At 40.2% G+C, this 23,551-nt stretch overlaps 1 protein-coding gene across 2 annotated transcripts in view; it reads left to right on the top strand.

Moving 5' to 3' along the window:
- The first annotated feature begins 7,000 nt into the window (after positions 1 to 7,000).
- Yes1 (YES proto-oncogene 1, Src family tyrosine kinase) overlaps positions 7,001 to 23,551 on the top strand; it is a 55,469-nt gene continuing 38,918 nt past the window's right edge. The window contains exon 1 of one of the 2 annotated variants that reach the window (XM_028762204.1): positions 7,001 to 7,678. The gene's annotated coding sequence lies outside the window, so the exon portion shown is untranslated. The remainder of the gene's footprint in view (positions 7,679 to 23,551) is intronic. The other variant, XM_028762203.1, reaches the window with a different exon arrangement.

Raw genomic sequence — 23,551 nt, 5'->3', positions numbered from 1 at the left:
TCCTTTGCTTCAATTTTAACTTACTAAAATGATTTTTACATAAAGCAAGCACCGATATCAATGTACTTTTTATTATAAAATTATATGGTTTTCGCAAGGAAAATCTCTGTGAAAGGCAATCATGTTTATGTTATTCAAACAGCGTCCTCTAACTGTGAGAGTCGTCACACATGATCTTAATCATTAGTACATAGTTGCTAACTCTTTAGAATGCAGTTTTGAGGCTTTATGAGAATATCTTACTAGATAAACCTATCAGAACACACGTCAAACAATGTCAAAGGGTTGAAGATTAGCTCATGATAAAGATACGAAACACGATGATGGCAATAAGGCTAGGAGGCGATTAAGAAATGGTGTTTGGGGTTTTCTTTCTTATATATAAAACATTTAAACCATAACAGTGAGTATTTCTAAAAGTGTTCATTTGTGCGTTTGTTTTTCAAGACAGGATTTCAATGTATAGCCTTGAGTGTCCAGGAACTTTCACTAGAGACCAGGCTGGTGTCACATTAAGAGATCTGCATACTTCTGCCTACCTACCTGGGATTAAAGGTGTGTGCCGCCACCAATAAGCTCTAAAAGAATGTTTTTTAGTATATAAAACCATAGGTTATTAAGTCATTTTTCTCTAGAAATAAAGGCCCCAGTGGTCTTTGGAAGTCTCTTCATTGTTATATTTTGGATTTCAGTATGTGTCTCATTACCATGTTTCTGGAAGCTAATAAAAACCACAAAATGTTTAACATAGACCAAAATATACTAGGTAGTGCTTTGCAAATGTTTTATGAATAAATTGATTTTAGGACATTAAGAATATTACCTCAAATTATGTTCTTTTATTAACTGTTATTGGGTCTTATTGTTACCTATTGCTATTACCTGTCTAGTCTGCCATTTTGTGCTGTTATCAATGTCACAAGGAAACTTTCTTATATACTGTTACTGCTATTCATAGGATACTCTGTGCTTTGGTGTTCTTGGAAACCAATCACAACAGAAGTCGGTTAGAACTGCTTTGAATAGTTAGCCACAATAAACTTGGACCCAAACCAACCACCCCGCAGTGCTTCCTGCACCTGTATATGAATTTCTATGGTATTTACTTTTACAAGCTGCCCCAGGGATGGACTCCAACATGAGAGAGTCACCTGTACTAATATAAGAAACTATTTGGAATAAGACCTTCCATTTTGAGTGGGCACTGAGTAAAGTTTAAGTTCCTAAGACCTCCCTGGGAACTGACATCCTTCTGGGCAGAAAGACATGTACGTGAGTAACTGACAACCTGGTGGACGAGTTAAGACATGAAGGCTAGACAAGGCAAGTCCCCTGCCACAGTTGAGTACAGGATAAGTGTACATCAAAGGTATGCTCCTAAGGAAACTCATCCCTAAATCCTGATTGGTAGAACAACTTGATACAGATGTCTGTAGATCTCAGGCTTTAAAAGCCCATAGGATCTTGACCCAATGTTGCAAGTCATCTCCTGAGTTTGATCTGTGGCCCTAATCAATCAGTTTTGAGGTGGGGCATTCACTAAACCAACCCTGTTTGACAGTGGTCAGTGTTTGAGAGGTTCGTGTGGCAACTTCCTGACCCCAAACTTACCACTACACTTATCACACAGAGCTCAACTGAGGTCAGCTAAGCTTGGCAGATTGAAATGGAAATATTAACAGGTACTTTTCATTTGGTAAGATGGTTGTTTTATGTACATTTATTTTCTAGTTATCTGGTTTTTGCTTGAAAACCATGGTTTATGCAGGTTTTAGTGGAAGTTTGAGTAAATAACTGCACAAAACTAGTCATCAGAAAGCCTTATCTGATTATTTTTAATTAAATGAGTTAATTCTTTTAAGACTAGTATCATACATTTAAGTTTTTCTCCAACCTTTCTTATATAGGATGTAACAGGATTTTCTGAGTTTATAGAACCCCACATTTCTCTGTTGTGCTATTATTTTTAAATTCTTATTGCATTTTTGAGAGAAGACGTCACTATCATCCCAACTGGTCCCAGGTGCTGGAATTACAGATGTGTATATCATACTCAGCTTCAGCTAAGTATTTTTCTATGAGCAATTTACCTGGTGTTCCAGAATTGGGGAGAAAGAACTGTGGTTTTACATGGTCACTAAAATAACATTTAAAAATAATTCTTGTCGGTAGAGATGGGAAAATATTTTTTGAAATCATAAGGATTCTCAGTAGATTTTGGAGTGACTTCTCTCATTGTGTTTAACTCCTCCCTCTAAGCCTGAGAGCTCCAATCTGAAAACAAGGCTGCTAACCTCCAAGTATATTCTGGGGATTCAAGGACTGCTGTAGGCAAGTCCTGTGCGTTGCCTGGGGCTCAATAAAAGGCAGCTACTGCTTTTGTTATTGTTGGTAATGTTTTATCAACTTTTCTATCTGCATTGCTGATCTTATTAATACATTCATTCACATGACTTAAAGCACATTTCACCAAAGTACGGGTTTAAATATTTATGTATACATCCCTCTTTTGCTTTGCTTCTCGAGATAGGGTTTCTCTGTGTAGACTTCTGCCTCCCAAGCGCTGGAATTAAAGGCAAGCATCTTTATGTGTTTCTTTATAGTAAGGAAAAAAATGAACAATTTCAACTCATCAAAGGCTCTACTCACATACAAGTCAAAGAAGAGTGAATGCATCTTGTTAAAGCATTAAAGACATTGTAATTATGTCAAGGTTTAAAATGTGGTCAGATACACATGAGAAGGTGATCTTTGTAGTTAAAGTTGCAACAAAATCTTTAGAAAGATTTTAAAGAAAGTTTGAAAACTACACATTCTAAACACATTGTTTAAAACCCAAGCTAGCACCATCCTGTAAACCAGCTCCCTAATGTAAATGTTTTATGCTTCATGGTCCCATTCAGTGAACTTTAAAGGTAGGGCCTGATTTAGTTTCTTTTCTAAACCATCAGTTCTGGTAAACATTCTAACTTCAACTTCTTACCTTCAAGCAAAGTTAGGTTCTACTTCTAACTCCCATGTAAAAATCTTCAGAAGTAACAAACTGGTAGCAATTTAGTGGAGTTTAAACTCAAGACCAGAAACACTGCCCAACATTATTACACATCAGCAGAAAACACTCAGGGAAAACTAGAGAAACCACAAACACAGCTCATGGGAGGAAAGCAGCTGCTGCCAGAATTGTGCTGAGCAGGGGCCTGAAGTTTGAGTTGGTGCTCAGGGGGGAAGGGATGCCATGATCTGAGAGCCTTGACTGCTTCGCCTAGGTAAGAGGACTCATGTGCCAGCTTTATGCCTGGCAAGAATCACACTAATCTGTGTTAGGGTTCCTGGAAGCTCCTATCTCCACTCTGGCTGTGCCGCACTCCTTTATCCCTCTCTGTGAAGATTGGTTCCCCCTTTAAGTGGCCCACCCCTAGTCTGTACTGGAAGCAGGAAATCCTGTCCTCAGAGCTGAGGTGACAGTCAGTCAGCAATACAAAGTAGCAGACACTAAACTGTGTTTTGTTTTGCTTTAGTTTTGTTTTCTGGGGCTTTTTGTTGAGACAGGTTGAGCCTAGGTTGGCTTCAAACTCAGTATGTAGCTGTAAATGGCTTAGGATTCCTGATTCTTTACCTCTGCCTCCCAAGAGCTGGGGTCCAAATTGAGTTTCTTACTTGCAAAAAAAAACAAGACTTTCTACTTATTTTAAGCTGAAAAGGAATTTACTGGAGGAAGTTCAGAGAATCAACAGGAAGATTGGAGAAGCAGGCTCAGTCAGGAAACAAGGAAGGTCTGGGGAGTTCCGGCCTGATACAGGGATGGTCTGAGATTCAAGACACTTGTTGGATGTTGCTGGTGGTTATTCATACTGCTAGATGTTCATCTTCTGCCATCAAACTCTAAAACACACCATAGCTACTAAGTTACTTTCAGAACTCCAAATTCTGGGGTGCTAGAGAGATGTCTCAGCTAGTAAAGGTGCTTGCCACAAAACCTGCTGACCTACATTCACTCTCTGGGACCCACAAAGTAAAAGGGGGAGCCAACTTTCAAAAGCTGTTGTCTCACCTTCCCAAGCACCATGGCACAAATCTTTCCCCAAATTAAACATAGATATCCCAATTCCATGTTGAAGCCTAATATTAGCAGTACAGATATTCAAAGAGCAGGCTTAACTTCCAGCTTCTGGTAGAAGACTAATTCTCACATCTACACAGGGACACACCAAGGGTATCAAGTACAAGTTCATCATAGACGTTGCTGTTAGCGCAGAATCAAGTGTCAACTTGAAGTATGAGCTCAAAAAGTAGGCAAGCCTTCCCAGTAGAGCGTGCAGAGTGAATAGCAAGAGCTAGAGTTCAAAGTGAGGATTTTGTTGTAAGGCTGGGTCCAAACTGAAGAACTTGTCGGATTGAAGTCAGGGAATGTCAATGGACTTTGAAGTAGATGTCAAAGCAAAAGCTAGACTGTCACAAAACAGCCCTGGGTCTGAGGAGGGAGAGAAAGCAGGAATGAAGCTAGTAAGATTGTAGACCCGGTAGCCAATAAATTAAAAGCTCGAGAAAGCAATAAAAGGCAGCAAGAAGACTGGGCGAATTTGCTGAACTTCATATAAGCACATATTCGCTGTAGGGCATGCGTATCTGTTATTCTGGCTTTCTTAGACAACCCTTGCCCAGTTGAGAGGAAGGGAAAACAAATCCACCACATCTACTACAAGGTTATGAAAACACAAAGTTTGAGTAAGTAATGAACTGCTTTAGAGAGCACTCAAGAAGAAATGCCTGAACCTACCAATCTTAGCTTAGGGAGGCTCTTGTACTCTTTCTAGTTGGGGCCTTGGCGTAGGCGTGGCCAGCTGGAAAAGGCAAAGCTAAGACAGTACAGATAGGTGCCGTATGGCTACAAGGATATCCTGTGCCTAAGGGGGAAAAGGTTTCTTGAGAAGTCTGTCTGGTGGTAGGAATGGTTGAGATCATACAGTGCATGTACCCTGTATAGAACAGCTGGCTTTCCGCTGCTGCGGGAAGAGAAACTCATTACCGGGGCCTCAGTGAAGGGGGCAGATCTCTCTCCGATAGCACGTTATCCTAAACAAAAACATTTCCAGGCAGAATCACCGGTTCCATTGCTCATCAGTTCAACTTCTAATAATTCAGACTTCCAGCCAACTTTAATAAGTAAGAACACCTTAGCTTTAGAAATACCTAATACAGTTCAAAATTTCCGCTGGCTTTCCCCTTCCTCCCTAGGGCTGATTTTCCCAGAGGTTTCAAGATAGGTCCTGATCACACTAGAATACTGTGAAGAGGGAAGCATGAGCTGACATTCGCTTGTCCATCTCATAAACAGATTTTTTAGTTATGACTAGTTTCTATAACACCAAAACTTCCCAGGAAAATTTCCCACATTCTGTCATCATCTTTAAGAACATTTCTAAAATTAATAGCCATTAAATGTAACCTGTAAGATGTAGGTGTATTTTTCATACTCTCTCCCTACCTTAAAATATAGAAATTGTGTGTAATGGAACCTACATGTAACCCCAGAAATTGGGAGGCGGAGGCAGGAGGAGGAGGGGCTCATGGTCATCTTTGCTACACGGAAAGTTCAAAGCTAGCCTGGGCTACACAAGACCCTGTCTCAAAAAAGAAGGCAAAGTAAAACAAAACATAAAACAAATTCAAAACAGGTTAAACCAACATTTCGAGGGTTTTTGTTGTTTTTGAAATTGGGAGAGTTTAGGGTCACAAATATATTTCTATTTTATCTATAGGTTTAGAAAGACAACAGCTCAAGTAATTAATGTTCTAGTTTCAAGAAAAACTTAATGCCCCAGTCAATGGCAAAATAAGGCACCCTTCTACACCACACATAGTTGTTCACGTGGATTCCCATTCCTTTCTTTGAAGAAACTTAAAAACTGTGTGCATTTAAGTTCCTAGAATATCCGAATACTGTCAGAGTTGATGGTGCTATTTACAATATGCCAAAGACAATGGTGAACTTCGCTGAAAACCACACAGGAAACCAAGAGTTCCACATTCATACGTCGAATAACCCCATAAAAGAGGAAATACAAAAAGGGAAATTAAGAGTGTGGTAAGGCAGACGTGCCTTCAGCGGGAGTACATCTAGGTTGTCTCTTGACCTTGACTCTCAATCTTTACCCCAATTCCTCCTAAACCCTTCCTTTCTCTACAAGGCAAGTAGAACAAGATGCAAGGCCTTCGGAGGAAAAGAAAGCCCTTCCATCGTGACTTCTCCATTTCAGGGGGCCCTAACCTCAGTTTCCACAGCTGTCGAGAAGAGTCACAGTGCCTGTCCGACTTCCCTATTACCAGGATCAAATAAAATGCTGTCCCACCCTAAGTGAAAGCCACCATTCCTGGGAGAGTTGCCAACACAACTCGGCTTCGGTTCCACTCCCAGCAAGGCAGGTTTGACCTATAGTCAACAGGAAGCTTCTGGGGGCAGGGACAGGATCCCAGCTTCGGAAAGGCCAGACGAGAACGTTTTTTTGGACCGCGACCAAGGTGTCAGCACCGCCCCGGTGGCTCACGCGGCTGGACCGAGATCTCACTATCAGTGAGTGACAAAGGGTGCGGAGACACAGTGCAGAGACGTGAACAGTCAACCTCTTTCCAAAGAACCCCAACCCCCTCCCCAAAACAACGCCCCGCACCCCTCGCTGTTTCGGCGAGACAGGCGGAGCCCCGCTTCGCCGGTGGCGGCGGTCGGCGCGCGGGCAGGCAGGGAACCGCGGGCCGGTGCTGCTTTCTCCTCACGCCCCCTCAGGAGCCCGCTCGGCCCCCGCCGCCATGTTGGGCCGGCAGGCACCACACGGCCGGGCCTCCCAGCCGCCCGCGGACCCCGCGCCCAGCTCCCGCGCCGGAAGGCGCTCCAAGCAGGCGGCAGAGCGCGAGTTCCGGTGAGCGGGCGCGCGCAGGTAGCCGCAACCCCCCGCCCCGCGCGCGGCCGCCCCGGTCGGGAGCGGAGGGGCGGGGCCGGCGGCGAGAGGAGGAGAGAGGGAGGCCGCGGGGTGCGGGCGGGCGGGCGCCCGGGAATTCCCTCCTCCTCGTCAAGTTAACGCGTCCCGGGCCGGCTGTGCCGCCGTCGCTGCCTCCCGGCGCCCCGCGAGCAGGAGGTGGAGAAGGGAGAGGCCCCCCGCGGGCGTCCGCCTCGGCCGGCCGCCTTCTCCTCGCGGCGACCCGTGCGAGTGCGGCCGGACCAGGTAAGCTCGCAGCGTGGCCTCGCGGCGTAGGCGACTGACCCCGGCCGGGCAGCTCTAGGCCTCGGCATCCACCCTCCTGCTCCCCGGCTTGCCGAGGCGCCGCCGCTCCCGCCGCTGTCCGTCTGCCGGGCCCGGAGTCTGGAAGTTGTGGAGAAACTTCTCCCCTCCCCCGGTCCGGTCGGCGGGCGGGCGTGTCTCCTGGGCTCACTACCTGCTTGCCCAGTGCCTCGGTCCCCGCCCTGTCCGGCACTTCCCGATCCTGCGGGTAGTGTCCGTGTAGTGGTCCAGCCTATGTGGTCCCGCCGCCGCACCCTGCGTCCTAAAGGGCGTGGGGTCACTCGAGTGAGGGCGACCAGGAGGTCGGGGAGCGGCTCCTTGTCGTCCCAGCGGCTGGAGGTCTGTGTCGCCTGACGCCCGCAGCAACTGTCCGGAGCGAGGAGTGGAACGCGGGCAGCGAGTCGGTGAGCGGCCCGTTGTGCTTGGTTTGATTGAAAACCGCGACGTGTTTATAAAGTTTTCCTTTGTTTGGGTTTGAGGGTGTTGGGACTTGTTACAATCAGCTGCCACTTTTAAGGTGCCATGCCACTCCGCCTCCCCTTGGGTTCGGTTCTCTGTCCTCCTGTGTTCACGAAAATTTTGTTTGAGTGTGTTTTTGCTTCTTGATAATTGCTTCCAGCTTTTGCTTTTTTTGGGGAGGGGGTGGCTTGGGGAAAAGTTGTTTTAAGTAAGTGGGGAATATCGTTTCTGGTATAGGGATTGGTGTAGTGAATGGGGCACAGCGTAGTTTTGATGTGGCTATTCTTTGCATAAGTGATTGAAACAGCAGCGGAATGACTAATGACAGTTATCAAAGTAAATAAACGAAGAGTCTGCAGATGAAGCATAATTTTGTACCTCTCGTGTGTTCCACAGCTGTGTTTTTTACATAAGTGATTTCACAGGATACTGTGGTGTAGTATGTTCGTGCATTATCGTGTAAAATTACTGTACCAAAAGTATCTTGACGATTGAAAGTGTGTTTAAACATCCTGTTAAATTTCTAAATTTAAATTACACACTAATGAAAATGTTACTAAGCGTGCATATGTGACTCAATTTAAGGCTGAATACACGCTACCTCTATTAGCCAGCACAATGGTTGTGGACTGGAAACATTTTGAGTGGGCAGATAGGGACTGTTAAATTAAAAGCCAAAGTTCTTTTATGCATCACATATGAGAGAGAACACAACTGTGGGAAAGTTGTTCCTCGGGAACTTTTTTCTTCTTCTTGCTGTGTCAGCATTTAGTTATATCTTATTTTGGAATACCAGCAAAACCTCAGTGAAAAATGTAGATGCCGGTTGATATTTCAGTGGGTCCTAAATTTAGGGGAGGGAAAAGATTGCCTTTGGTTGAAACTTAAATATAAGACTGTTTCTATTCCATGTTCCCAGGATAAAAGACAGAAGAACTCTTAAAATGTGTGCTTTGCCGTAAAACTACGGTAATGTTATCATACCTTTAATTTTGTAGCTAGTTTTTGCTGACTTCACAAACCACAAAATTGACTCCTTTCTGTTCAACTGAAAGTGAAATTACAGCCCTGACCTGTCTTCTTGGGATAGGTGTGAAATTTGTCTTTTGGCCAAAGGATAATATTAATATATAGCCAAAGATTGTTTTTAGTTGAGGAAATTCTCAAAAAAAAAATGGTCTCTGCAAATAAAATTTTATTTCATTGCATATATAAATAAAAGAATATGCTAAAAGAGCAGTGACCCAGTACAAGTGAAATACTAATAATCCCTGTTTATTTGTAGTTTAAGTTTGCACAGTTCTAACAGTAAATAGCATATCACTGTGGGTAATTTTTTAAAAACATACATTTAGCTTCCAATTTAGTGACACAGTTGAGTGTGGGCATCATTTATTGCTACTATTGTTTAGGAAAAAAAATACTATTAAGAGCACTGCTAGGCTCTGATGTCTAGGAATACAAATTTAAGTGATAAAACTATTATTTAAAAAAAGAAAAACTACAAGGAAGTGATTTGAATAAAAACAAAGATCCGGGAGGGAGGAAAGCAGCTGTGGTAAGGCCAGACTTCTGCAGCAGTGGAAAGTTCTTCTATCCTTGGGGTCTTGGAGGTGTTGGTCTTAATTTATCGATTCGTACATTTGTGTGTTTGCCTGTTACCTGGGTTTTATATTTTACGTAAAAATATTTTTTAAGAAGCCTGAATGTAATGGAACGTAGAATGTGCTTAGGTTAAATTAATAATTTACTTTTCAGGATAATCTAGTTTCCTGTCACATCCTTTAATCTTTACCCTGTTGATTAAAAAATTTAGTCATTGGTGTCTGGCTTAAGTGCACTCCCTGGGCTCTTCCTTGCTAACAGGTTTAGATTTCCTGCTTCATAAGTGTCATATACTAGTGTGTGTGTGTGTGTGTGTGTGTGTGTGTGTGTGTGTGTAACTGCCTCGAAAATACCACACACTTCCAAATGTACAGTAATGAGAATTTTCAAAAAAGTGTTTCTGAGTTCTTGATTTTTATTGTTATTTTAATGTTATGAGAGAAGGTGTTGTGTGTTATTAATTTTAACAATAAGTAGTAAATGGCAAGTAATCAAAATGTTTATTGAATGAATAGATGTTGTTCTTTTATCAGGTACCTACCTTTCAGAAAATCAGGTACCGTGACAAAATTGACATAGCAAGGGTTGACTTCCATTCATTTGTTCCCCCCCAAAGCAGTAATGCTTCAAATAAAAAAATTTCACTGTCAGTTTTAACATGAGATTTTCATTGTGTAGTGATTTTTTCCTTTAATTACACTGTTTGAGGTATGTAGAGTCTGAAGAAATCATATACTTCTGTTACAGAAGAAAGCAATGACAGTGGTGTGTTCAGAGAGGCAGAGTGGTTGCCTGATGCTGCATTATGTATTCTGTGTAGTAGCTTGCTGTTTGAGCTGTTGATTTTGTTACTTTACATTGTGGTAATGTAGCCCTGGAGATTGCATCTGTGCCAAGTTCATGTCACAGGAACTTTGCCATGCTGTAAAGGCGATGTTTGTGACTCTGTCCTTGTGTATTTACAGGAAGTCTTAGTAAGATCTTCCATTGTTCAGAGAGCTACATGGCTAGGTCACCTTTGGCTCACATTTTAACTTATTTATACTATAAATACAAGTCCTCTAGCAAGACCTAACTGCTTCTCTTCAAAGGAAATAATCTGTTCCTATTAAAGTGTGTTGGTGTCTTACCAGCACTGCGTACAGCCACTTGTGTATGGCTACAATAGGGTATATATTTTCTTTTTTCTTCTCTCAGCTGCTCCCGTGCCACAATTAGCTGAGTATTGCTCAGCTGCAGCTGCTGGGTGATTATGAGCCATCCAGCTCCTGTCTAAACTCAGAGGCAAATTTAGCAAAAGGAGCTATAGTAACAGTCGAGACAGACAGAGAAGAGCCAGTGCCGCTGCCAGTGTTATTTGAGCAAGTCTGAGCCAGGGACCCTTGGCTGCTGCAGCACGACTGTTGTCTTGGAACCAGCCGACTTGCAGCACGTCTTGATCTGAGTTGAGCTTTATAAGCTTAAGATTGGGAAACATACTCCAAGAAAGATGGAGACTCTTACGAGTACAGAGTGTCATGGACTGATAGCATGAATTACAAGCCCAGCGCCTCAGCTCCTTGCCTGGCGGTGCCTTTCAGTTGCTGGGTTTTAAGACGAATGTAACATATTCCAAGTTGGGGGATGGCCAGATTGCTGATTGATGTCTATCAATTTTGGACTCTCCTACAAACAGTGGAAGATCCTTGAGAGGGCTTAGTTCTAGAACTAACTACCCATAATTTATCCCCAGTTGTCTGAATTTTGAAAATAGAAACCCTCAATTTTTTTTCTTACTGTTGGTATTTGAGAAGATAAGCCTCAACAAGTACAAGTACTAGCAATCCACGGTAGTCAGTGAGGAGGTGGGATGGGAGGATTGGGAATCCAAGGCTAACCGTAGTATTACCTTGTCACAAAAATAAAAAGGGGAAATGCAAACGCAGTATCAGCTGTGTGTGGCAAACCAGACTGGAAGATACCGTGAGCCAATTTTGCTGCCTGTGAAATGATAATGCAGCATCTTACACTGCCTTTTTACAGTCATCTACTGAAAAGGTAGAACAGTTCCTTTACTAATCCTGGAAGTACTGGGTGGCTCAGGTTTGGCTAATTTGAGGTAGAGATTAGAAATAGTTCAAATTAGCATAACGCTAAGGAAGAGATACAGAAGACTGACTGAACATGATCAAGAATACGTTGTCATTAAGCCACTTAACAAGAGACTGGTACGATATTGTCTTCCTTTGTGTCCTACAGAGTTCATATGACAAGGCACATTTCTCATCAAATTGTAACTATTTCTTTCTGTGGCTCTTATAGGTGATGTGTTCCTGAGTCAAGGAGCTGTTTTACAGGAATCTATATAGGAATTTTATAGTAAAGACTTTTTAAAAAGACTTTCACACTCATTTATTTATTTATTTATTTATTTATTTATTTATTTATTTATTTAGAGTGTGTGTGTGTGTGTGTGTGTGTGTGTGTAAGAGGACAGTCTTCAGGAGTCCATTTTCTCCTTTCACCACGTGGGGCCTGCGATTGAACCCATTGTTACCAATCAGCCATCTCATCATCAGAAGAAGTAATCTTGAATTGTATCAAAGGTGGGGTTTGAGTTATAACCATATGACTATAACTATGGGCTGCTTTTTTAATCCACATTTTATGTGTTTCATAAAACAGACATTTTACATGTATTTTTACCAAAATTAATAAAATTAGCTTAGTGCTTTTTTATAGATTAAAGTTAAATAATGGCAATTTTTTTTTGCTCTCAAAGTTTTCTGAAAGAATTTAAAACTCTTGCAAATGTGAATTTTAAAGGTCTTTATAGTTGAAGTTAAACTAGTCTTAAGAAAGTTTTTTTTTTTTTTTTCTCGAGACAGGGTTTCTCTGTATAGCCTTGACTGTCCTGGAACTCACTCTGTAGACCAGGCTGGCCTCGAACTCAGAAATCCGACTGCCTCTGCCTCCCAAGTGCTGGGATTAAACGAAGTGCCACCACTGTCTGGCTAGGAAAGTTTATTTTAAAGGAATATTTCTTACACTTTTGACATTTTGGTTGTAAGCAGACCTTTCTTTTCTTTTCTTTTCTTTTCTTTTCTTTTCTTTTCTTTTCTTTTCTTTTCTTTTCTTTTCTCTTCTTTTCTTTTCAACAGTTTTAATGAATATAGAAGGTCTTAAGTTATAAAAAGAATCTTGGTTTTTATCTGAAATACATTTGGAAATTTATCATGAGAAAACTGACAATATTATAATTTAGGTTTGTTTCTCCCTAGGGTGAAAGGAAAGAGACATATTCCTTTGCTGTGATGTGTGTGAAGGGATCCATAGCTCTGGGGACACATCTGCTGGGCTTTGGGTGGGTTGCAGGAAGGAAAGTACTGAATGCTGAAACTTCAATTGTCTGGTTTTCAGCCTGTATTCCTAAAAGTGTAGAGTTTTAAGTTACTTCAGCGCATGCTCACTCTCGCCCCCCCCTTCTGTCTCTCTCAATCTCTCTCTGTCTCTGTCTTTCTTTTAAATAAATTTCAGTTTCTTAGCATTCCAGCACTTGGGAGGCAGAGCATTAGAATGAGGTGGCATTGATAGCTTACATATATAAGTTAATATAAGTTCCGAGGCATATTTATTGAAGTCTAACCTTTGTTCTCCCATGATTAGTCTTTTACAGATAAGGATACCTTAAAGTAATGGCATTCAAAGATTTGGAAAGGCTCAGAGAAGGAAATGTGGTATAATAAGGAAAGAAGTAAAAATGGTGAACTTTTGTAAACATGTAATTGTTTTTGTTAATTAGTGTATCTGATTGCACTTGACAATGACCAGGTCCACAGTTTTGTCAATTTAGTAAACTTCTTAGGTAAGAGGCTGTTGAGCCAGCTGGTTTCTGATAACATTTAAGCATTGTTTAAATGTGTAAAGTGTTATATTTGCTACTATTGAGGCTTTGTGATTTTGACAAAATTTTATTAAAATGTGGTAGTCTGAAATTTACAAAAAAAAATGGTAAAATAAAATATGAGCTATGGACTTTGCAGTGAATTTTCTCAACCAAATACAATGTTATTCCATCCATTAAATGGACACTTACCCTATGATGTGACAAAACAATGCTAGTTTTGATTATAAAAATGTTGCAACCTTACTGCAGCTTTCTAGGGATTCACAGTTGGTAAAATGGCTGTGATTATGTGGCTGTTGTAAATTTTATATATTGGTAGATGGCTTTAGTGTAGTAATCCATTACAGTGTTTTTAGATTTTTGATGCTATTAAGTTTGTGATACTTCTCAACCTTTTAATAAGCTCCTTTATACCAGATAGATTTAGCCTCAAGTAAATTGATTGAGCTGTCTAGTCAGAAGCCTGGATTTAATGTTGTCTATTCATTACAGAAACTTGTGACTAGGATCATAAGGGTGCATAGCACTTATATAGACACAGTTAAATACAAAGTTTTTTAAAGCTTCACATTTATGTGACAGTATTAGGAAATTGATTTCTTACCTTTTCTATGAAATAATTAGCTGTGATATCAGTTATCACATAATCGTGTCCATTTGGATGAGGACTTTGCCGCCCTGTTAACAGGAAAATAGCTCCTGTCATTAAAATTCAGATTTACTTTTTTAAAGATTTGGTTAGTTTGTGTATGTGAATTCATGATATCCCTGCCACAGCATGTATTAGGAGGTCAGAGGACAACTTGTGGGTGGAGCCTCTCCTCCTACCTCCTAGTTCACCTAGGGTGAGCGCAGGTCACCAGGTTTACATAAGCATCTTTACCCACTGAACAGTCTTACTGGCCCAAATTTAGTGTTTTTGTTTCTTGGTTTTTTTTTTTTGGTTTTTCGAGACAGGGTTTCTCTGTATAGCCCGGGCTGTCCTGGAACTCACTCTGTAGACCAGGCTGGCCTCGAACTCAGAAATCCGCCTGCCTCTGCCTCCCGAGTGCTGGGATTAAAGGCGTGCGCCACCACCGCCCGGCTTGGTTTTTGTTTTTTAATTGATAACATGTAAACCACTTGTTAAGGGTATTTTTTTAAACATAGAATTAATATTTTAAATACAACAACCATGGATATTAGAAGTTTTTACCTTTGTCTTCAGAATAGATTTCCTAGGGGAAAAAAACTAAAATTGCAAGTAGACTAAGCATGAGGTAGATGAACCTTTGGTCTAACCTGCCACCCCTTCCTACCTTTGCAGCCCCTGCACTTGTTAAGAATCCCTAAAACTCCTGGTGAACCTTAAGAAGTTTCCCAAGTCTCTCCCACATGCTCAGTAAGCTTTTTGATTCCCCTCCTACTCTGACCCTACAGGAAAGAGTGAAGCTTAAAGGCAATAAGACGGCAGGGGCTGGGGAGACGATGGCTGCAGTGCTGTAGAGTTCACAACTTTCCTCTTTATCTTATCCTTTTCTGTTTTCTGTCCATCCCTAGTCTTGGACATTGAGGAATTAAAAAGAAGCATGTCCTGTGACAGGTTTTTAGGATACTAATTTGTAACAGGTTTTTAATGTTTCCACATATGCAGACAAATCATGGCGGACACAGCTGGAGCAGCTGAGGACAGACTCATTAGAGAAGCATACTTGGGATTTAGCATAACTGGGATTCGAATCAAGACCTTTATTCCTTGGGAATGAGAAACAGTGGTAGAAAAGGAGGGTCTTTTCTTTTTCCTTCTATTTTAAATCACATATTTGAACTGGGAGCAAAGAAAAATATTCACTTAGAATTTTTGTTGCTGTTTGTTTGTGTACACCATTTTACAGTGTGACCAAACTAGCCTTGAACTGGCTCTGTAACCCCAGCTGGCCTCAGATTTTTAGTCTTCTGGCGTTTGCTTTCCGCTTCCTAGTGGTGGAATTAGCAACATCAACCACCATCTGACTCTCACTTATACTTTTGTTTTAATGGAAGAAGCATTTTGCTCAGGTGCTATTGTTTGTGAGTTTATCATGGGAAATGGCACAAGGATTCATTATAAATACCTAGCTCAGATTAACAGAGACAGTTATTAGCATGTTTTCCCAGTCAGTATTTTTCCTGTCTAAATTTAACATAGAATCATACAAAAAATGATTTACTTACTCATGCTACCTTCTGTAAGTTCAGACCCATACACTCTGTACGTCGTCTGGCTGTTTATAGTCAAGCTCCCCATCCTGTGTAATTGTGCATACATAACATACTTATGTGTGAGCGCACAGAGCTTGTACTCAGATTGAGTCTCTGATTCATATTGCTAATATGAAATATTGCTTTGGTATCTAAATTGTATTATGTATTCTTAGATGAATTATTAGTAACAAATTACACTGGCCTCCTCTCTGCCACATTTTAGATGATGCTGCACAAAGAGATGTTTCTAGTTTACCCAATTTTTGAATGGTGGTTTCCTGTTAGAAATTTACCAAGTAGTCAAGCTACATTTGGAGGAAACAGTGGGGTTCTTTCATGTTGGTTCATCATCTTTAATTCTTACTGTCTTCCATATGGTTTATTCCTGTAAATCATATTGCTATACAAATTCTCCACTGTCTGAAAAAGTTTCCATCTAAAGCTCTAAATGGAATTTTTGTTTGCTACTTTGGCCATGTATTCTTATGTTGACGTTTCCTTCACTACCTTAGAAGTCTTCTTTGGCTTCCCTTTATGCCTTGAATTGTAACTGAGACTATACTGTTTATCCTTCCTCAGTAAGCTAGAACATTGTTTTCTAATGGGAGCACCAGCTAGACTTTGTAACATTATGCCATAGAGATTATGTGCAGTACAGGTCCTTTATAGATAAATTCAGCAAGTCTTGTTTAAAGTTTTCACATGAAAATTGACAGGTTTTACTGTTATTGTGCCAGCTCTAGACTAGAATGTAAGCAGCCTAGGGTGGGGCATTTTGCTATAGTCTTAAAGTTTTCCATGAATGTAAGACAGTGACCCTTGTGAAGTGTTTTTGAGTCTAGGGTGTGCAGCTGGCGGTATCTGCCTATCACAGACCCATCAACAAATACCTCACTAAACTCATGCAGCAATCACAGATTTTTGTTTATACTTATTTTTTTGGTGTGTCAGATCTAATGTAATTCAGTGACAGTAGTTTTTTTTCAAGTACATTCAAATAAGCATTTAACTTGACTGATGTTTGAACCGTCAAGGAGAGTTGAATGATAAAGAGTAGTACTTAATTATCCCTAGGCTCAATTACCATTTTCAATGAGAGCATTCCGTTTACGTCTAGAGACCGTGCTTCTTAAAAACGATAGCATACACCAGTTCCTGTTATATTACATCAATGTAAACAAGTCATATGGATTCAACAGATGGCTATAAGGAGATCTGGGAAAATAGTCCCTGTCAGGGCACCCTAGTGTCTCATAACAACTTCACACATAAGAGGAGAAAAATATCTCTGCCACAGAAATGACCCAGTAATTAAACAAGTTGGATATTGTCAGATCACAGAAACCTAGGCCATGTCTCACTCAGTACCTGTGGCTCCTCCCGGCCCTTCTCACATACCCCCAATCCTAAACCTCCCTCTCCAGGGGCGGGGCTTCCACTTCCCTTCCCCTAGCTTCAGGTTCCTCACCGTCCAGGTTTCCTGGCTAGCTCTTGGGCTCTTAGTCCAGGGCTCCCCTCCTGGTCTGCCTGCCACTCCCCTTTCCTTCCCCTCTTGCTCTGTTACCCCATCTCTCTTCTCTCATGGCCCCATTCAGTCTGCTGGCTGTACTCAATCTAGACTCTTAGATGCCCAAGGCTGGCTGACTCTCCCCATCAAATCTAAATAAACCTTCTCCTCAGTCATACCTTGGAGTAGTCATGTTCTCATTTTTTCATTCATATATATGTATACATGCTATTTGGTTATAAAAACCTGGTTAGCATATTTATCAAAAGGTGTCTAAGTGATATTTTTCTTAATTAAGGCTTTCAATATTTCTATAGAAGCAAGCTAGTTATGATTTAAGATGTCACATATCTCAGCACTTTTGAAAAGTTTATTTTCTAAGCTAGAGCATCTGTTAAATTTAATTTGGCATTTGATTTTTGAACTTAATTTAGGACCACTAAGAAGGAAAAAATGCTAGCCATCTGCAGATTCTTGACAAAATCTTTGGTGGTAAGGGCTGTGTCATTCCTGGGTTTTATATTAAAAGCACTAGGAAAAGCAGTTTTTGATTTTAAGAAGTACCTTGACTTTAAGAAACATTAAAATCTAGTAAATGTCTAGCTTAAGATTGGCAGCATTTAATTTGTTTATATTTAGATTTTATCTTATGTATACACCTCAATGTATGTATGTGCCCCTTTGTAAGTACAAGCACCCTTGGACATCAGAAGAGGACATTAGATCCTCCGGAATTGGAGTTACAGTTTTGAACCACCATACATTCTTGGTCCTCTTGCAAGAGCAGCAAGTTCTTTCAACCACGAACCATCTTTTCCGCCTCACCCAACTTTTTATAGGAAAAACTTATGAAACATTCTGGTTATGGTGGTAAAGGAGAGTTCAGACTAAACCTAGGATTATATTTATATCCACATGGTCCTTCTAGTATTGAAAAAAGAGAATAACAATGTCAATGCATTTGATGGGGAGGAGCTGGTGGAAATGAAATTATAATGGAATTCCTCTTCCTCTTCGTTGTCTCAGAAATCTCTCAGTCACTCCTGTTGGTGCTAGGTGCTAGTTTTGTTGTTGTTCTAATAATAGTACAAGAGGGGGTTTTGAACATCTTAGGATATTACCAGAAAACAAATGAGACCTTTAGAATGTCTTAGGAACATAATACTAAGAAATAGCAAAACATTGTTTCAACTTTTTATCTTTTAACTTCTGTAACAAGAAGTTCTTCTTTAAGTTAGAAAAGCTGGAATAAACTAAATAGGTAACAGAAGAGCTTAGCAAAAGGGAACCTAAGCCAGAATGACCTTTGTAGAGCCTGAGGATGGAGTTTTGGTTTATTTATCTATGTAGATGCTGGGCATGGTGTGGCAGGCCTTTAATCCCAGCACTGGGAAGTAGAGTCAGGCAGATCTCTTGCATTTGGTGCCATTCTGGTATATGTAAAGTGTTCCAGGCCAGCAAGAATTGTTTCAAAGCCAAACAAGACCAAAACAAATCTTATGTGGAGATGCGGTTTGAGATATTTCCTGACCTCTGAGTCACTGGATATATGCTTGCTCATTAAAAGTGACGACTGTGCACATCTATCAGTTCATTAAGGCAAAGAAAAAGAACTGTCAGGCATCATGTTAGTGGGCTTTGATGAAGTGGAATAGGTATGATGCAGTGTATTTTATAGCACGTAATATGTGATATAATATTTAATAAAAATGAAAAAAATGCTTAAAAATAGAACATTGTTTGTTTGTTTGTAGCTTTAAATGATATCAGATCTTTAGTTCTAGAAGAATTCCATATCTCAATTTCTGAAAGACACTTTTTTAATATTCCCAGGACACCACTGGTAGTTGAGAAATCATAGAAACAGACACAAAAAACGTTAAATGACGGGCTGGAGAGATGGCTCAGTGGTTAAGAACACTGACTGCACTTCCAGAGGTCCTGAGTTCAAATCCCAGCAACCACATGGTGGCTCACAACCATCTGTAATGAGATCTGATGCCCTCTTCTGGCGTGTCTGAAGACAGCTACAGCGTATTCATATATAATAAATAAATAAATCTTTAAAAAAAAAAAAGTTAAATGACCTTGAAAGTGAATTTTAATGAATATAGACACTAATCATTGCCTTTGGTTCCTAACAGTACTTTAAGCTATTTATTAAACAGATACTTGTTATGCTTTATAGGCAATTGGATGGCTGATTATAAAGTAGCTATTTGCAACTGGCTGTCAGCTATGCTGTGAACCTCTATGTTTAGGGTTGAGTATATGCTGCATAAAAGTCATAGTGGCACACTCTTGGGTCATAAACAGGCACCCCAGTGTCTTTAAGATTCAGTAATATCTTTTCTACCTTAAAATGTTTTTACACCTACAATTTATTTATGGAAAGGAGCACATGTTCGTTCCATAGGGTGCTTGTGGAGGTCTCAGAAGGCTGTTTGGAAGGTGATTCTCTCTTTCCACTGTGTGGGTCCCAGCAATTGAATCCAGGTGGTCACATGTGGCAGCAAGCACTTCTCACTAAACCATCTTGCTGGCTGCCTTTCTACCTCTTCTTGGGGACTAGGTGATGTCTCTTGTCTTATTTTTTCTTTCTGTTTTTTCATTTTTTGTTTTATTTTGTTTTTGGAGACAAGTTTCTCTGTGTAGCCTTGGCTGTCCTGGAACTCATTCTGCAGACCAGGCTGGCCTCAAACTCAGAGATCCACCTGCCTCTCCTGCCTCCTGCCTCCTGCCTCCTGCCCCTCTCTGCCCCTCTGCCCCTCTGCCCCTCTGCCTCCTGAGTGCTGGCATTAAAGGTGTGCAACACCACCAGACTTATTCTTTCTTTTCTATAATTAACTTAATGAAATGATAAACATTGCTTTATTGAGTATTTTTTAAAATACTCAAAGCCAGGGATGTTGATAGATTAAAAGTTATTTTTATGTCTTTTCAGGTGTGTGTTTAAAGAAAATTGAACTGAAATATTAAGCATGTTTATTCATAATATCTATGAACATAAGCATTTATTATTTTGCTATATATATGAGCAAAGATACTGTAAGTTATTTTTTGAGTTTTTATTTGTCTTATTTTGGAGGTTTTTGGGAGCTTGGTTTGTTTGTTTGTTTGTTTGTTTGTTTGATTAATGGTCTAGCTGTGTTGCCCAGTCTAGACTTCAGTGATCCCCTTGTCTGAGTCTTCCCAGTTGTTGGGACTACAGGTGTGTGCCACCTCATCCAGCCTTTTAAAGTTACTTTAAATGTGTCCGCAATTGAAAATTCTTGTACATTTTTGTTTATTTGCTCAGTTGGTTGGTTGTTTTTTGTCTTTTTGCTTATTTTTGAGATGGGATCTTTTTATATAGTTTTGGCTGGCATGGAACTTTCAATATAGATCATGCTGGCCTTGAACTCACAGATAATCAACTGCTTCTGCTCTTGGAAATCTCATGTCTGATTGTTTTTCAGTTAATTCCCTTAGCTTTTGCTGTTTAGTTAGATTATGCAGAAATGATAACTATAGTCTAGATTCATTTCCAGCTTGTCACCATCTTATTTTGTTATATTGTTGTCCTCGTTTGCTTTCTATTGCTGTGAGAAAACACTATGACCAATAGCAACTTGGGGAGGAAGGGTTTATTTCAACTTAATGTATATCACAGTCTATCACTGAGGGAAGGCAGAGTAGGAAGCTGGAGGCAGGAACTGAAGCAGAAACCATGTCTGCTTCCTGGCTTGCTTTCTGTGGCTCGCACAGCGTGCTTTCTCATATAGGCCAGGACCACCTGTCTAAGGGTGGCAGTGTCCACTGTGGATTGGACCTCACACATCAATCATTCAATAAAGAAATACGCCACAGGCTTGCCTACAGGCCAGTCTGAAAGAGGCAACCCCTCAAGATTCCTTTTTCCCAGTTGATTTTAGTTTATGTGAAGTGGACAAAATATTAACCAGCACAGTTGTTAAGTAGCTTTATTGGTATTTTCAGATTGGGTTAAAGATTTATTATGAGTTTTAATGAAACTATTTCTAGTGTTTTTTACTAAGTAGTGATTCCAAAATTGCTTTGAGCTTTAGATGCAGAAGTAATATTATGGAAGGATTCTTCTGTTTCTATTCCATGAAAGTTCTTATTTTATAAATGTAGGTGCGTAGTTTATTCTGACTTTTTAAAAATAAATTATCTCTTTCCTCTCTCTCTCTCTCTCTCTCTCTCTCTCTCTCTCTCTCTCTCTCTCAGTGTGTGTGTGTGCATGTGTGTTCATTCACATACACCTAGGTAAATGTGTGTGGAAATGAGAAGACAACGTTCAGGAGTTGCTGTAAAGTGATTTCATTTGTTATGCTAATTTTCAGGTTCTATCCCTAGCTCTGCAAAAAATTAATGAAAACAACAGCATTTAGATCTTTCCTTTACATAAATGTTTGTTAGAGGGAAATATATATATATATATATATAATCACTTAAACATATTTCGAGCTAGGGGTATAACTTAGTGGTAACATTGTATGCTTATTATGTGAGGCTCCAGGTTCAGTCCCCAGCATCAAACAAAAGAAAACATTTAACCTACTTATAACACTATTTTCTTTCTTTCTTTCTTTCTTTCTTTCTTTCTTTCTTTCTTTCTTCCTTCCTTCCTTCCTTCCTTCCTTCCTTCCTTTCTTTCTTTCTTTCTTTTTTGTTTGTTTTTTTGTTTGTTTGTTTTTCGAGACAGGGTTTCTCTGTGTAGCCCTGGCTGTCCTGGAACTCACTCTGTAGACCAGGTTAGCCTCGAACTCTCAAACTCAGAAATCCGCCAGCCTCTGCCTCCCAAGTGCTGGGATTAAAGGCGTGCACCACCACCGCCTGGCTAGCAATATTTTCTATCAAAATAAATTATATATATAAGATGTCCTAGTTAATTTTCACTGTTAACTTGATACAACATATGGTCTCTCAAGAAGAGACCCTCCCTCCATTGAACTATTGCACAGATCAGATTGGCCTGTAACCATGTATGTTAGGCATTGTTTTGATTTTTAATTGATGTGAGAGGGCCTAGTCCACTGTGGGTGACACCATTCCTTTGGCAAGTGGTCCCCAGCTGTATTTGAAAGCGGACTAACCATGAGTCAGAGAGTGAATGAGCCAGCCAAGTAGCAGTGTTCCTTAATGGTTTCTGCTTCAGGCTCTTATTTGAGTTACTGCCCTCACTTCCCAGTGATGGACAATGACCTGCGAGCTGGGCTGAAATATACCCTTTCATCCCTTAAATTGCTTTTGGTCAGAGTGTTTATCATAGGTGCAGAACTTTAACTAGAGCACAAAATAATTATTTCTTGTTATATTCTATAAAATCACTATTAACATAAGTTGCCAGCTATTTCCTTAGGAGAAGCCTAGAGTTAGGCTCATAGGAGCTTTTGTAAATAAACTGTGACTGCTCTTTGTGTTTCAGTTAAAGATACCTTCGATTATATTATTGATTTGGTAACATCGAGCTCAAAAAAAAAAACCACTATAATTCATGCCTAAGTGCAGCTTTATGACACTTCTGTTTTCTCTGTAAGATACAGCTTAGACTTTTACATTTGTATATTTTTATTTTTGAACTTTTTAGACAGGTTCTCTTTCACAACTCGGAGAGTGACTAGACTGGACAGCAAGTTCTAAGGATCTTCCTGTCTCTTCTTCCATATTGTACAGCAGTTTCCTGACATTAAAACCTTCCATTTTGGAGGTTCAAAATGTTTTGTTCATTTTGGAGGGAACCTTCTTAAGATATAGGATGTAAAAAGGAAAATGGAACAACAGGATGTTCTAAGAGGAGGGGAAATACTCCAGCCTGCACGGAAGCTCCTTAGATATGAAGTAAATCAAAATAGCTTTTGGAAGTCCCTGAAACTGACCAGATTCTCCAAGAGTATACAAACAAACTGGGTGTACATACAAACTGGGGTGAGTAGATGTTTGTTCTCATCTTCCCAGTGATAGTGTCATACAGTATTCCCCAGCACTGAGATTGTAAGCGTGTTTTCCCACTCTGGTTTTTATGTGAACAATGGAGATCAGAACTCAGATTTTCGTGCTTAGGTAGCAAATAGTTTACCAACAGAGTTATTTCCCTAGCCTCTTCGTCCACTTAGGCATTCTTCAGCATGAACCCTCAATCCCAGTGAGGACATTTTAAACAGCAAAATCAATAAAATGTACAAAAATGGAAACACTAAAGACCACATAAAGGGCACTCAAGAAAGCAGTAAGTCACCTTGTTTTGCCTATGCTAGGAATATATGTATCTGTCAGCTCAATTTTTGTAGACCTTCTGAAATGCCTTCAGTATTCACTGAGTCAAGTAATTTTACTAAGAGAATGAATGACCATATGTATGTTAATAATGACATTTCTAGTAGTGAATATTACAGAACACTTTGGGGCTAACCATGACAATAGACAAAGATCCCATTCCAACTTTCCTTAGTTCTTTGCGTGCATTGTTCAAACTTAGCACTCATCTAGCTTCCCTCTTCAGTGTGGGACAAAGAAGAGAAAAGTCTTCAGTGCTTGGTGGTATGACAGAGAAGGGAATCACTCCCACCCCTCAAACCTCCCATCTTTAAACCC

Source organism: Grammomys surdaster, unplaced genomic scaffold, assembly GCF_004785775.1.
Source record: "Grammomys surdaster isolate TR1022 unplaced genomic scaffold, NIH_TR_1.0 132, whole genome shotgun sequence".
Lineage (NCBI taxonomy): Eukaryota > Metazoa > Chordata > Mammalia > Rodentia > Muridae > Grammomys > Grammomys surdaster.
Note: the sequence above shows the minus strand (reverse complement) of the source record. Positions and strands in the feature narration are given on the sequence as shown.